General features: G+C 56.7%; 1 protein-coding gene and 1 non-coding gene across 2 annotated transcripts in view; both read right to left on the bottom strand.

Moving 5' to 3' along the window:
* Positions 1-12,737, bottom strand: part of LMX1B (LIM homeobox transcription factor 1 beta) — a 79,273-nt gene that overhangs the window by 25,268 nt on the left and 41,268 nt on the right. The gene's annotated exons all lie outside the window — the stretch shown is intronic.
* Positions 6,572-6,690, bottom strand: LOC112484859. The gene has a single exon (XR_003048266.1). It is a non-coding gene; the product is annotated as a 5S ribosomal RNA (ribosomal RNA).

Raw genomic sequence — 12,737 nt, 5'->3', positions numbered from 1 at the left:
CTCATACCTATGTGAGCTTGCCTGTTACAGAACTTCCACTGCAGTACACAGGACTCCATGCATACATATACCTCCCACTACACACGCATGTCTACACATGCATATGTGCACACCTGGGTTGCACAAGCCCCCATCCATACCCACTTATCTATGCCTGCCAACACTTCCATGTATATTGGCACTATATGTGCATGTATCCATGCACACTACCTAGACATCTGTATCTGCCACACTCTGTTTAGACATATGCAACTATGAGTGGGCCCATGTGCACACACATACTGTCCTCACATACTCAAGTGCACACTGACACATGCTGCCTTGTGGGAATGCATGTGTACAGCTCTGTCTACAGGCCAATCTCTGAGCAAGTTCGTGGATTCATATCCACGTAAAACTGCTCATTCAGCTATGTGCGCACATGTTCCCGCCATGGGGACATCCGTTGCCTCCACTCCTGCAGGCATATGTCTAGCTACGGGAGGCTGTTGGGATTTGTCACAGGTGTCTGCCCCATGAAGGAATGTCACCTAAGGTCTGGTGACTGCTCTCGGGGACCCAGTCCTGCTGGCCTATTTTCTGGGAGGCGGAGGCACAGGCCAGAGATACTCTTGGATTGTCCCAGTGCCAGGTTTCTGGGAAAAGTTGCCAGGATGGACCCATGGCAGGGCCGTGGGCCCAGCCCCTGTCGGTTGGGCAGGTCATGCCCAGAGTTGTCATCAACGTCCACCCCAGGAGCCCTGCCCTGAACTTCCTCTGAAGGCTTCATGCCTCTCACCTGCTTCCCCCACCTCTGTCATGGCTCCTGCCCGGCCTTGTGGCCTGGGGTGCTTGGGGGTCATCCTGGGGGCGGGGGCAGGGATGCAGGCTACCCAGATCCTGAGGGATTTTGAGTTCCTATGACTCTCTTTCCACTCTGCCCTAGGTACAACTGAGCCCCAGCCCCAGAGCCACATGGCCTCACAAGGACATAAAGACACAAGGTCACACCCATTAACGCATGTATATACCCGTGTACACACCCATGTGGGCACATGGTCACCCATTCATAAGGTGACTAGAATGCCATTTTCTTACACCAGGAAACATGAAAAACATATAAAGGTACACACAGGCACCTGCAGACACCCATTGCACACACAGACACACAGAGGAGCACAAAAACCCAGGTACACACTAACACACAAGAACACAAGAGATGCAAGACAAATGGGGAGACCCATGAAAACAGACATGTGTCCACACAGGCCCACACAGGTGTCTTGGGACACACCTGGACATACATGTACACACACACGCGTACACATTGTAGGCCCAAGTGAAACTCTCTTCGAGGAGAAAACATCTAGGAAGCTTTGGCTGTCCTGGAAGTGGCTACTGGGTTATTGCTGGGTGGGGCGAGAGGTCCCGGCAGAGCGGGCAGTGACTGCCCCACAGGCTGAGGCTGCTTGGTGGCCAGGCCAGGTGCCTTCCCGCCACAATTTCTCCTCCTACTTGATGACTGCGTTCTCTCCTCACCAACCCAAATCTCACGTGAGCCAGCCATCCCTGTGTCCACCCTCTGGGCCCAGCCCTGCTTCAGGCTTCAGCACCCTCAGGCTCCCTGGCCCCATCCCGTCTTAGGACCCAGCCTTCAGCCAGTGCCCTCCTCTGCTTCCCTGCTGCCTACACACACTGTCACCCATCCGCCCTTCGTTCCGGCCAGTCCGCTGCCTGGAATGCCCTCCCATCTTCTCCACCTGTGCGAGCCACACTCTTCCTCCCCATCTCTCACCCAGAGAGCCCCGAAGCTGGGCTGGACCCCAGGCCCATCACAGGCTCTGTGTTCATTTCTAAACGGCAAGCGAGTCTGACTGCACCTCGGTTTCCTTACCCAGAAAAGCATCCCCGTGGTTTCACGAAGGAGGAAATGTGTGAAGGCTTCCCCGTCCCGTCCCCCTCCCCCTCCCTGTCCCCTGCTGCCCTGCACTGTAGGTAAAAAGAACAGGTGTCCTGCTGGCTCCTCTCTCAATCTGAATGTCACCCCTTGCTAAGCACCATCCTGAGAGGCCCTGGGTGGAGATGGGAGTTGGGGGCGCAAAGGTGCGGGCTTCTTTGGAATCTAGGACATGTAGATACAGCTCAGCTCTGTAACCTCAGGCCCACGACTCCAGCGCCAGAGCCTCAGTTTCCTCATCCGTGAAATGGGAGGTTATAACCTGCCATTGCAGGGTTCTGGTGAAGGTACAATGAGATGGGGACCGCCTCCCAAAACCGAGGTCCCTGTTCCTGAGCCCCAAACACCAAAGTACTTCCTCAGGACCTTTTCCTTGGCGTTCCTCTCCAAACCTGCCAGGACACTCCTCGGCCTGCTCACCTCTCCCCTTGGCTGGCCGCCTGGCTCCAGGGAGACTGCCCACACCTGCTGCTCCACGTCTTCACCTGTGCTTCCTTCCCCAGTCAACCCGGTTCAGCCTCCTCCACCTTCCCAAAACTACCATTCAGCAGAAAACACACAGCACCTTCTAGACCCAAGAGCCCCATTCATTCAACCAATGTTTACTGAGCAGCTACAATGTGGCAGGACTTTGCGAGGGGCCCGACATCTAAGCTCACTCTCTCCTCTGCCATCTGCCACGTCTAGCTGTCCCTTCTGGAAATTACGAAGGCGCGTGCGTGGTCTTGGTCTCTCTCCACATATTTTCAGGTTCCTGGTTCTCCACCTGCTCTTAACCGGTAGAGCCCCTGGGGCTCCATCCTCTATGGCTTCGATTGTTACTTTTATGCTAAAAGCCCTGGAGCTACCATGTCTAGTTCGGTAGCACTGACCCCTCCTTCGATTTTCCCCCCTTCCTCCCCTGGGCTCCAGGGCTGGTCAGGAGCCCCCGGGGCATCTCAGCGCCATGTGTTTACATCCCAGTTCCCGTCGTGGGGCACATGTGCACAAAGATAGATGCAGCAGGACATTTGCTGATGTATTGTGTGTGTGACAGTGAAGTGCTGGCCACAGCCCAAAGGGCTGTCAGTGAGGGGAAATGGGTTCCTAAATCACAGTTCGCCCATTCCCTGGACCACTGCGTCGCGGTCGCAGAGACGAGGTAAATCCATGTGCACTGACATGTCCTTAGCATGTTGCTAGGTGGAGCCGGCCAGTGCAGAGTAGAGCAGTGCACAGCGAATACAGACCCCGTAGAAAGGAAAAGCAGCTGCGCACACGCAGAACATGCTCGCACACATGTAGGAAAGGTCTGGAATGTTACCCATCAGTCAACCTACTGCCTCTGGGAAAGGGGCGGGAGAACGGGGGAGGCCTGTCCCATTTTGCTTGACTTACCTCTGCTTTGTCTGGATTTATTTGGCAACGAGCAATGACTTTTATAATATAGAAGAGAGAGAGAAAATGCCCCATTTTCACTTCCTCCTAAGCTCAGCTCCCTCAGACCAGATTTCTGGAGGGGACACCCGCCGTGCTCCCAGGGCTGAGGGCCAGCACCATGGACCCTGGGTCCCCTCCTCTTTCTGTCCTATTCTGCCCATGTGGCACCTCTGCAGGCACTTGTCCCTGTACACTCACCCTGCCAGGCCTTACGCTGGCCTCCTACCTGCCTCCTGGCTCTTTGCGAGTGAAAATCAAACTGTCACCTTGCTCAGAAGTCTTCAGAGCCTCTCCACTCCGCAACAGGACAGAACAACGGCCTCTGCTTCTTAGTGTGGCCTCCAAGTGCTCAGTCAGACCGTTTGAAAATACGCATAAAGTGCTTCGCAGGAAAGGCCACTGCCACATGAGCTGTCACTATCTTCACTGCTGGCACTTGAACTTCTCTGTCTCGCTCCCTTTCTTACTTTGCCCTCATTGTCCACCCTCTCTCACTGCCTCCCCTTCCTCTTTCTAGAAATGGATCCGAGGCTCCAGCGGCATAAAGGCAAGCTCCCCAAAGGCAAGCTCCCCTGATCTGGCCCCACTCACTCGATCGGCCTCGGCTCGGCCACGCTGCATTCTGGAATCCTCTGGCCCACCTCTGTGCCCCTGCTCTAAACCATCCCTCTCCCTGGCCTGCCCCTGCCTCTCCTGGGCTGTGGGCTGAAGGCTCTTCCATCTTTCAGGGCTAGATTCAAGGGGCGCTTCCTCCAGGGAGCCTGTCCAAGTGCCCCTCACCCCTACCCCATCCTCCTGCTGGCCGCCAAAACACCCTGAGCCCCTGGGAAGTGGGGAGTCAAGCAGCCAGGCGTGTGTTCAGATCAAGTCTCTCAAACCTCTGTTTTCCCATCTGGCAAAAATAGTAGCTGCCGCTCAGGTTATGAGCATTACCGAGTCCCGGAGCACAGCCCCTCAGCACAGGGCTGGGCACAGGCGGCCTCGTGCCCTTTAGCTGTGATGAGAACGATTCCTCTGCCTCCTGTCTTTGTCACCAGTACACTGCGGCCCCTCCATTTACTGGTTTCTTCGGGGTTTTGGTCACTGTTTGCATTAACCCTGAAGACAATGGTGCAGCCCTCAGGGAGGGCCCTCGCCCCCCTTGCTGGGTGTGTTTGTAGTGGTGGGGGGTCTCTGTGCAGAGAGACACAGCTGAGATGCCCCAGGCTGGCATGGGCTGGTCTGCTGAGGAGGTGGGCTACCCAGGGGCCAGCTGGTGCCTGCTCTGTTCAAAGGCCAGTGTTTCTCCAATTCTCCACGGCTGGTGAGAGCGAGGCAGGTGGAGGTGTCAGGCCAGTCAGTTCCCACCCCCTCACACACTACCCAGTAGGGGAGCTGGTCCAGATCAGAGACTCCATGACTCTACCCTGCAGCCCAGCACCGGGAGCCCTGGAGGGGCCTTTGTTTCTCTGAAAAAGAGGGGCTGCCCCCTTCTCCAGACAAGCCCTCCTGGAGCCGCCTGGCCTGCGGAGGCTGCGCTGAGCTGGCCTTCTTTCCAACACTCAGTAAATACTCAGTACTGCATTAAAGCAATAAATAGTCATTTTAAGGAAACCGAGACTCAATTTAGCCACCAGAGTCAGGAGCAGCAGTTAGCAGGGCTGCGGAATGTCACCGCACAGCTGGTAGCCCCGCCCCCCTCTGCCTGGCCCCAGCGGAAGGGGGAGGCCTAACAATGGGTTGTGCCAGGCTGCACCACCCCTCCCCCAAAATCAGGTTACTGTGGGGTTGGGGGATAAGGAGGGGGTCTGGGCTCAGCCAGCAGCTCCCCGAGCTGGAGGAAGGCAGAGAGGCAGGAAGGCATGATGGAAACACCCTACTGCTTCCTGGGGGGGATGATGATGATGATGATGATGACGACGACATACAACAACGACAATAGAAACACTAGTGAGAAGAAGAAACCAATCCCCTCTGAATGGCACCTGCTCGGTGCTAAGCGCTGCGTGAGTGCTGGATTCGCATCGTGTTATTAATCTTCGCTCCCTCTAATGACATAGAGATCTTTATCCCCATTTTGCAGGTGGGAAAACTGAGGCTCAGGAAGGTGAATTCCTTTGGTCAAGGACGGGAATGCTTTTGCACAACTTGTGCATTTATTAAGCACCTAGTACAGGCCATATCGCATATTCTATCTTGTGACATGTCCCCATTCTACAGACAAGGGAAGTGAGGCTCCAAGTGGGGAAGGGACTAGGAGTGACATGGCCGTTGACGGCTGCTCAGCCTGGTCCAGAGGAGGAGGAGTGTGCTGGCCCCCACCCTGGGCCTGTGGATCTGATCAGTTGGGAAAAGGGCTGGGCTGACCCGGGTATTTGGGGGGCCCAGGTCTGTGACTTGGTCTCCAGAGCTATGCTGTGAGCAAAACAAACAAGGCTCCTCTGTGAAGGGCTGGGGGATTTGTGCTCATTGCCATGGAAACCACACAGAGCATGGGGGGAGGGGAGCCTGGCACTCAGCTCCCCTTTATAGATGTAAGATCCCCCCAACCCCCAGCCTCAGACCTGGGCCAGTTGTGGGTGGCCTGGAGGCCACTGGAGGCAAATGAGGGGTGGCTGGACAGGGATCCCTTCCACCTGGCGTCTCCCTGGGCTGCAGAGGGAGGCAAGGCCCTGGCACAGGACTCGGTCTGGGCTCCGAGGGTGCTGCTGGCACGGGAGGGGAGAGGAACTCTGTCAGTCAGGACGTGCCAAAAACGCCAGGCAGAGATAAGAGCAGCAACTCATACCCGCCCTGCTAAAAACAGCCCCACACCGGGAAGGGGATTCCCCACAGATGGCCTGGCCCGCCACCCCTGCGTAGTGGGTGGCCTGGTCTGGGATGAGTCCACTTCACGGGCAGGGCAACTGAGGACAGGGCAAGGACAGGGCAAGGACAGAGACCCAGTTCAGAAAAGCTACTTTCAAATGTGAGCATCGGCTCTGTGCCAGCCACTGCCCGGCAAGTGATCTCCAGGTCTGGGTTCACCCAAAATAAATTGGGATGATGGTAACAATAGCTACGGTCGTTAGTGTTTATTACACACTTATTATCTGCCAGGCACCATTCTAAACATCTTAAGTGTTTCATTTCTTTTTTCTTTTTTTTTTTTTTTTTAGGCAAGGCAACCCTTGGTTGACCTCACAGGTTGCAAGGACCTTGTCAGCTTACGATCTCGTATTTTTTTTATTTTTTTTATGCCTACAGCACCCGGTCTTCCTAGGTGGTCTCCCATCCAAGTACTAACCAGGCCCGACCCTGCTTAGCTTCTGAGATCAGATGGGATCGGGCTTGTTCAGGGTAGCATGGCCACAGACACGTTTCATGTCATTTTAGACATGAGGAAAGGATTATTATTATCTTCACTTTATAGATGAGAAAAACCGAAGCGCACAAAGGACCCTTGCTGAAGTCACACAGCAGTGGAAGTGGCAGAGCAGGGATTTGAACCCAAGTCTCTCTCACTCCAGAGTTCTTAACTTTAGCTTGTTTGGTTGAGGCGGTGAGGCTCAGAGAGGGGCATTCACCTGCCCCAGGTCACACAGCAACAGAGCCAGGATTGGAATCCAACTTTTCTGACTCCCAAGTCCGGACCCCTTCCCTTGTCCCAAGCAAATCATCCTGGCCAATGCCATCTTTGCCAGCAGAACAAGCAGGATTGTGCCTGTTTGTTCTTCCTGCTTGGCAGCCCTGCCCCCGCTCCAGCTTCCTCTGTCTGTCTATACCAAGGGTATCAGCCTCCCTGCCTGTGCCCTGTGGCACAGCCCCACCCAGAGGAAGGCCAGGCCAGAGCCCCAGGCTGCCCTGTCTAGACACTTCTCGAAACTCGGCAGTGGTGGCCGCTATTGAGGGCCTGGCCTGGCTGGGCCCAGCAACAATGGGCCCTCTGTGCCCAGCTCGGGGCCTGCTCCAACAGGCTGCCCACCAGCTCTCAGCCCAGCCCCAGCCCCACACACTTCCGCTGTTCCTCCCCAGGCCCTCGTGCCCACCCTGGGAGCAGGCATCCTTCGCCTGAGGGCAGGGCGTGGGAGTCCCACATGGCTAGACCAGAGAACTGGTTCTGCAGAATTCCCAGGGCTGTGCTCCTGGGCTGGGAGCCAGGAGGTCTCCAGGGGCAGAAACCAGGCTAAAGGCCTTGCACAGGCTGTGACATTTCAGTCTCTGCCACCATACCCAAGCAAAGAGGCTTCTGACCCCACTTTACAGCTAGGGAAACTGAGGCTGAAAGGGAGTTGCCTGGTGAGGGTTACCAGAAACCATAAATAAATGAACATTTCCTGGGCAGGTATAATAATGATAATTATCATTGTTAGACTCCCATGTACTGGGCGGCCGCTTGTGCCAGGCCCACGCCCAGCCCAGCACATGAGCCATCTTTCTCTTGAGCAGCACAGCCTCTGGCCACAGGTACCATATTAACCCCATTTCTACAGTGGAGCAAAATGCCAGCTGAGAGGTAAAGTCACTTGTGTAAGGCTGCACAGCTGGCAGCCAGCAAAGCAAGGACTGGCAATGGCACCCAGTGCTGCCTGACTCCAGATTTCTTTAGCCCACAGGGTGCTGGGTGGGGCGAGGGGGAGGCGTGCAGGGGCTCTGCTGCCCTGCACAGGTGCCCTCTGAGCCTGGTGGGCCTAGTGCTGGGAGAAAGGCCCGTTCCCAGCCGTTCTGCCTCCACAATCCCCGCATTGTTGATTCATTAGGTAATTTCCCTGGAAGCGCCAGCTGTTCAGAGGGTGGGGAGATATGAGTGATGGAGGTGGCTGGGGGCTACAGGGGCCGCTGGGCCGGGGGGCGCTGCAGGCCTGCCCCAGCTGGGGCAGAGGTCTCGCCTGGCCAGGTGTCCTCTCTCCCCACTGTGACGGCCACACCTTGCAGGGATCCCTCAGGGCTCTGAGGACAGTAAGGGGCAGGCCCAGCCCCTCCCACCAGGGCCTGGCATTTCCAGGTGCCTGCTCAATGCCGGGCCTCAGGCCCACCGCAGGCTGGTGTGCGGGGAGGGGCCGGTAGGGACACCACTGGGCCCCACAGAGCCCCAGGCTCCCAGGGCCCAGCTGAGCTGGAACAGTTGGGGAGGGAGGGAGGGAGGGGCCTCCCTCGCCTATAGTTCCTCTGAGGGCCGCCTCTCCATGGCCTCCGGGCTGGCCCATTAAACCTGCTCACTGCCCAATAAACAGACAGCGACCATGTGCTGCGGCTCAGCTTCAGCGCCCCACACGCGCCGGTCCTCCGCCCACCACCCGGAGCAGCTGCCCGGGGCTGCCTATCCTGCCCTGCTCAGAGAGCCACTCTGCCCTGCTGGAGCTCCTGGCGAGAAGCCAACAGGACGTCAAAGGCAGCCCTGCATGGGGGGGGCCACTCTGGCATCACCACGGTCACCGCATGGGGTGTCCACTCTGGCCTCAGTCACTTTGCGTGGGGGCATTCACACTGGCTTCACGGTCACCCTGCGTGGGGCGTCCACTCTGGCCTCACGGACACCCTGCATAGGCGTCCACACTGGCCTTGGTCGCCCTGCGTGGGGCGTCCGCTCTGGCCTCAGTCACCCTGCGTGGGGCGTCCGCTCTGGCCTCAGTCACCCTGCGTGGGGCGTCCACACTGGCCTCACAGTCACCCTGCATGGTTGTCCACACTGGCCTCAGAGGTTGTCTCACATGGGGAACTTTTTCCACGCTTCCTCCCCAGGCTACCTCCTTCCCGTCCCACATCCTAGATCCTGCTTTTCCAGAGATGCCTTCCATGGGGTCCCCTGACTGGTTAGGAGCTCCTGCCCCAGCTGCCTGTGTGTCTCTCATCGCGATGCGTACCAAAGGCCCCGGCACTGCCTGTTTTGTCATTTGTGTCCCCAGTCCAACCCAAGAACCACAGAAGGCCGGGACTGCAGCTGGCCTGGTAAGAGCCGCAGCCCTAGACCACACCAGGTGCTCAGGGGGTGTTGGTGTTAGGTGAAAGTCGAAGAGACAGAGAGAACAATTCAGCGAATATCGCTCAAATGTACACACGAGCCTCGCAAACGCTCTGGCCTACAGCATTTCAAGGCCAGCCATGGCGCTGACTGTGTTCTAAGCTTTCGTAAAAGCACTTTACAAATATTAACTCGATTAACCCTCACAGCGACCCACAGAGGTGGATATTGTTACCATCCCCAAGTTACACACGAGAAAACCGAGGCACAGATAAGTAAGTTGCCCAATGTCTCACAGTGGTTTCACCCAGGCCACCTGGCTCTGGTGTCCATGCTAACCGCTATACTGTTACACCGGCTTCAGAGGTCACTTCCTGGGCAGCTCCAGGAGGGTCTACCCTGACCACAGAAAGCTCATATTGCTGTGGCTACACCAGGGCACCTCTGAGCTTAGTGCAGACACACATGGGACAGTGTCACATGGGACTGCCGAGGCCACTGTAGATAGTCCCTCACAGGACAACCTCTACAGCCAGCGTAGGCACCCACACACAGCCAGAAGATCCAGCATGGTCCCTGTCCTGACCTCCATGTGGAGGAGGCCGGATGAGCCAGGCTGGCTCTGCTGGGGTGAGGGGGTGGGCGCCGGCAGGGCTGGCCCGACCCTGGCCCAGCTGGGGCACAGGAGGGCCTCCTGGGGGCAGCGTGAAATTGCCATTCTTTACCGAGGGGCTGCTGCAGGAGAGAATCTTCCGGGCCCAGCTGGGAGAGGGTCAGCGGGCGCCCCTGGACACGTTCCGCCCAGGCACGGGACCCTCCTCACCACCTGCCCAGCACTGGTGGCCAGGACAGGAACCAGACAGGCCTGGGGCACAATTTGCCTGAAGCTGTCATGCTCTGCAGGGGCAGGGGGTCCATTCAGGCCTGTGACAGGGCCCTTTTGGGGCCAGACAAAAGGCACCAGCTCCCAGCAACAGAGTGTGCCTGTGTGTAAGTGTGTGCAGGCGTGAGTCGGCATGTGTTTACATGCATCTGTGTCTGTCTGTCTGTGTGCACGTGTATATGTCTGCATGTATACGAGGGAAGGGAGGCCCAGCACACCCGCTCGCAAACACACCTGGCCCCAGCCCCAGAAAAGCACAGCCTTTCAGCCCCCTGCATAGCCCTGCATCCCATCCCTGGGTCTGGCCCACCCCGGCCCATGATGGGGCCTCTGGGTGCCTCTGCCCATTCCAGGAAGTCCTCCCTCCCCACCCACTAAACTAGGCCTGAGAGGAGCAGCAGACTTTCTGGATTGGGACGCCTGGCCTCTTCTACTGCAATTAATGCAAATGATTTTCTGAGGTTTTGGCTTGATAATTTGATTATTTGTTCAGCATTTATCTTAAGCAAAGTGGATGACAAATAACTGCAAACTAATGTGATAAAAACCATTTATAAAGCTGCCTCGTTCGGGGGCCTTCCCCTAACTATTTATGACAAGGTAATAATGCTGCTGCCTGCGTCCGCCTGCCTTTAAATTGGTTACTTAGAGGCATGATGGATGAGGGGCGAGGCCACCTTCTTCTGAGGAGAGCTCCTGATTTCTGATCTCATTTTTGAGAATAATGAATTATATCTAATTAGTCCTTCCCAAATCTAATCAGGAGGTGGGAATTTGGACCAGAGGGAGGGGGCTGGCAGGCGGCAGGGAGGGCAGAGGGTCAGCAAACGGGGTGGCCCCCGGCCCTTGGAGGCCTGGCTGCCTGGGGGAAGGGGCAGGCCAAAATGAAGCTGGCTTGCTTCCAGCCCATTCCCCCTGCCCTGGCCAAAGGGACCTAGAGCTGACAAGTTCGTCCTTGGCTGGAGACCCTTCCTGCCTCCCTTCCCCCAAATCTAAACCTGGCATTTGGTACCCTTTGCAGGCTCCTATCTCCTGCCCCGTTAGGCAATCTCTCGCCCCTCCCCCAACTCCTACAACTCAGCCAGCACTCTGCCCAAACACAGTGTCCTTATTCATGCCTCCTTGACCTTCGCACTCACCCGAGAATCCCCTCTCTGTCCTCCACATCGAGGAGTCTCCAACTCTGCCACCGTGTCCCTTAGCTCTTTGCCCAGACATCTCCCATCCCACTGCTACTTCCGCCAAGTGAAGCCCCAAGGCCCCCTGTTCATCCGGTCACTAAACTGCTAGGCGATTCTGGACCTCGGTGCTGAATGACGGCAGCGCTCTTCTTCTGGCCAGGTGCACAAAGTACAAGATGGACTTCGGTCTCCTCCTCGCTCCCTTGGCTGGGTGCCCTTGTGCAGTGAACCACCTACACGTCGGGACATTACATGGGCAGCCTTGGGCGCTCTCACAAAACTGGCGCTCCCTGGGGTTCCCTTACTTATCTTCCTATGTTCCATGCCTAACGCATTAATTGCTTGCTGAATGCCTGCTTGATCGAATGAACGACTGCACCAAGATCCTCCCACTCCCCACACAAACTTTGGCCCAGGCTGTGCAGGACCAGGGTATCCGTGCCCCCGTGGGCGTGGCAAGGGCTCTGCAGTGAGGACGCCCCGCCCTCCCTCGGGAGGCCTCTGGGATCCACAGCGCACGGGTCTTTCCCTCTCCTAACCCCCTCCCTGCCGACGCAGCCCAGCACCAGCCGATTCCGGAAATGCGCTGCTTACGCATTACAAGCGGGATTCTATTTGCAGAGAACTAAAAGTATAATCAGATTCACAAGTACTCTTCGCCTGTTTTGTGCATCTCGTGCTTCATTTCTGAAGACCCGCCCAGTCTTCAGAAACGCTCTCCGGGGTTTCCTACGCACCGCTGTGTGCGCGTTCGTTAATTTCGGCATTTGCTTTCACAGTCAGTCAGTTTCATGTCCGCTTTGTCAGGTTGGCGATGTCTGCCTTTGTGAGAAGAACGCTTCTTCTTACTAGTCGTGGTGCTTTTATTTTGCCCATTTCCCACGTGTTTTACTGTTTTAAAAGCTCAGAGCAGAATGTAATAAAATACTTAAAAGGTGGCGATGGGGCCGGTTGAGTGGCTGGGGCGGGGGTTGGCCAGTGCCACATCAGAAGGGTATGATTCCGTCTTTCACCAGCTGACGGGCAAAAGCCAGGTCCAGGATGGAGGACAGTTTGGGGGGCATCACTGCATAACTTCTCCAAATGCGGCCACACCAAAGTGTGCTCGCTCTCAGGACATCCGGGGGACTTCAGCAGTGTCTGGAGGCATTCTTGACTGTCACGACTGGGGGGTGTGGTGCGAGTGGCATCTCATAGGTAGAGACCGGGGTGCTGCAGACCATCCCACAGTGCACAGGACAGTCCCCGTGACAGAGTGGTCTGGCCCACAGTGTCAGTAGTGCTGAGGCTGAGAAACACTGCAGGCCAACCTCAGGTCAGACTGGGCAGAAAGCTTTGCTGGTGACCTCGTCAGCCTCCTGTGGTCAGATAATAGGAATTCTCTACGGCATCCTATTT

The sequence above is a fragment of the Pteropus alecto genome, unplaced genomic scaffold, assembly GCF_000325575.1.
Source record: "Pteropus alecto unplaced genomic scaffold, ASM32557v1 scaffold67, whole genome shotgun sequence".
Classification (NCBI taxonomy): Eukaryota; Metazoa; Chordata; class Mammalia; order Chiroptera; family Pteropodidae; genus Pteropus; species Pteropus alecto.
Note: the sequence above shows the minus strand (reverse complement) of the source record. Positions and strands in the feature narration are given on the sequence as shown.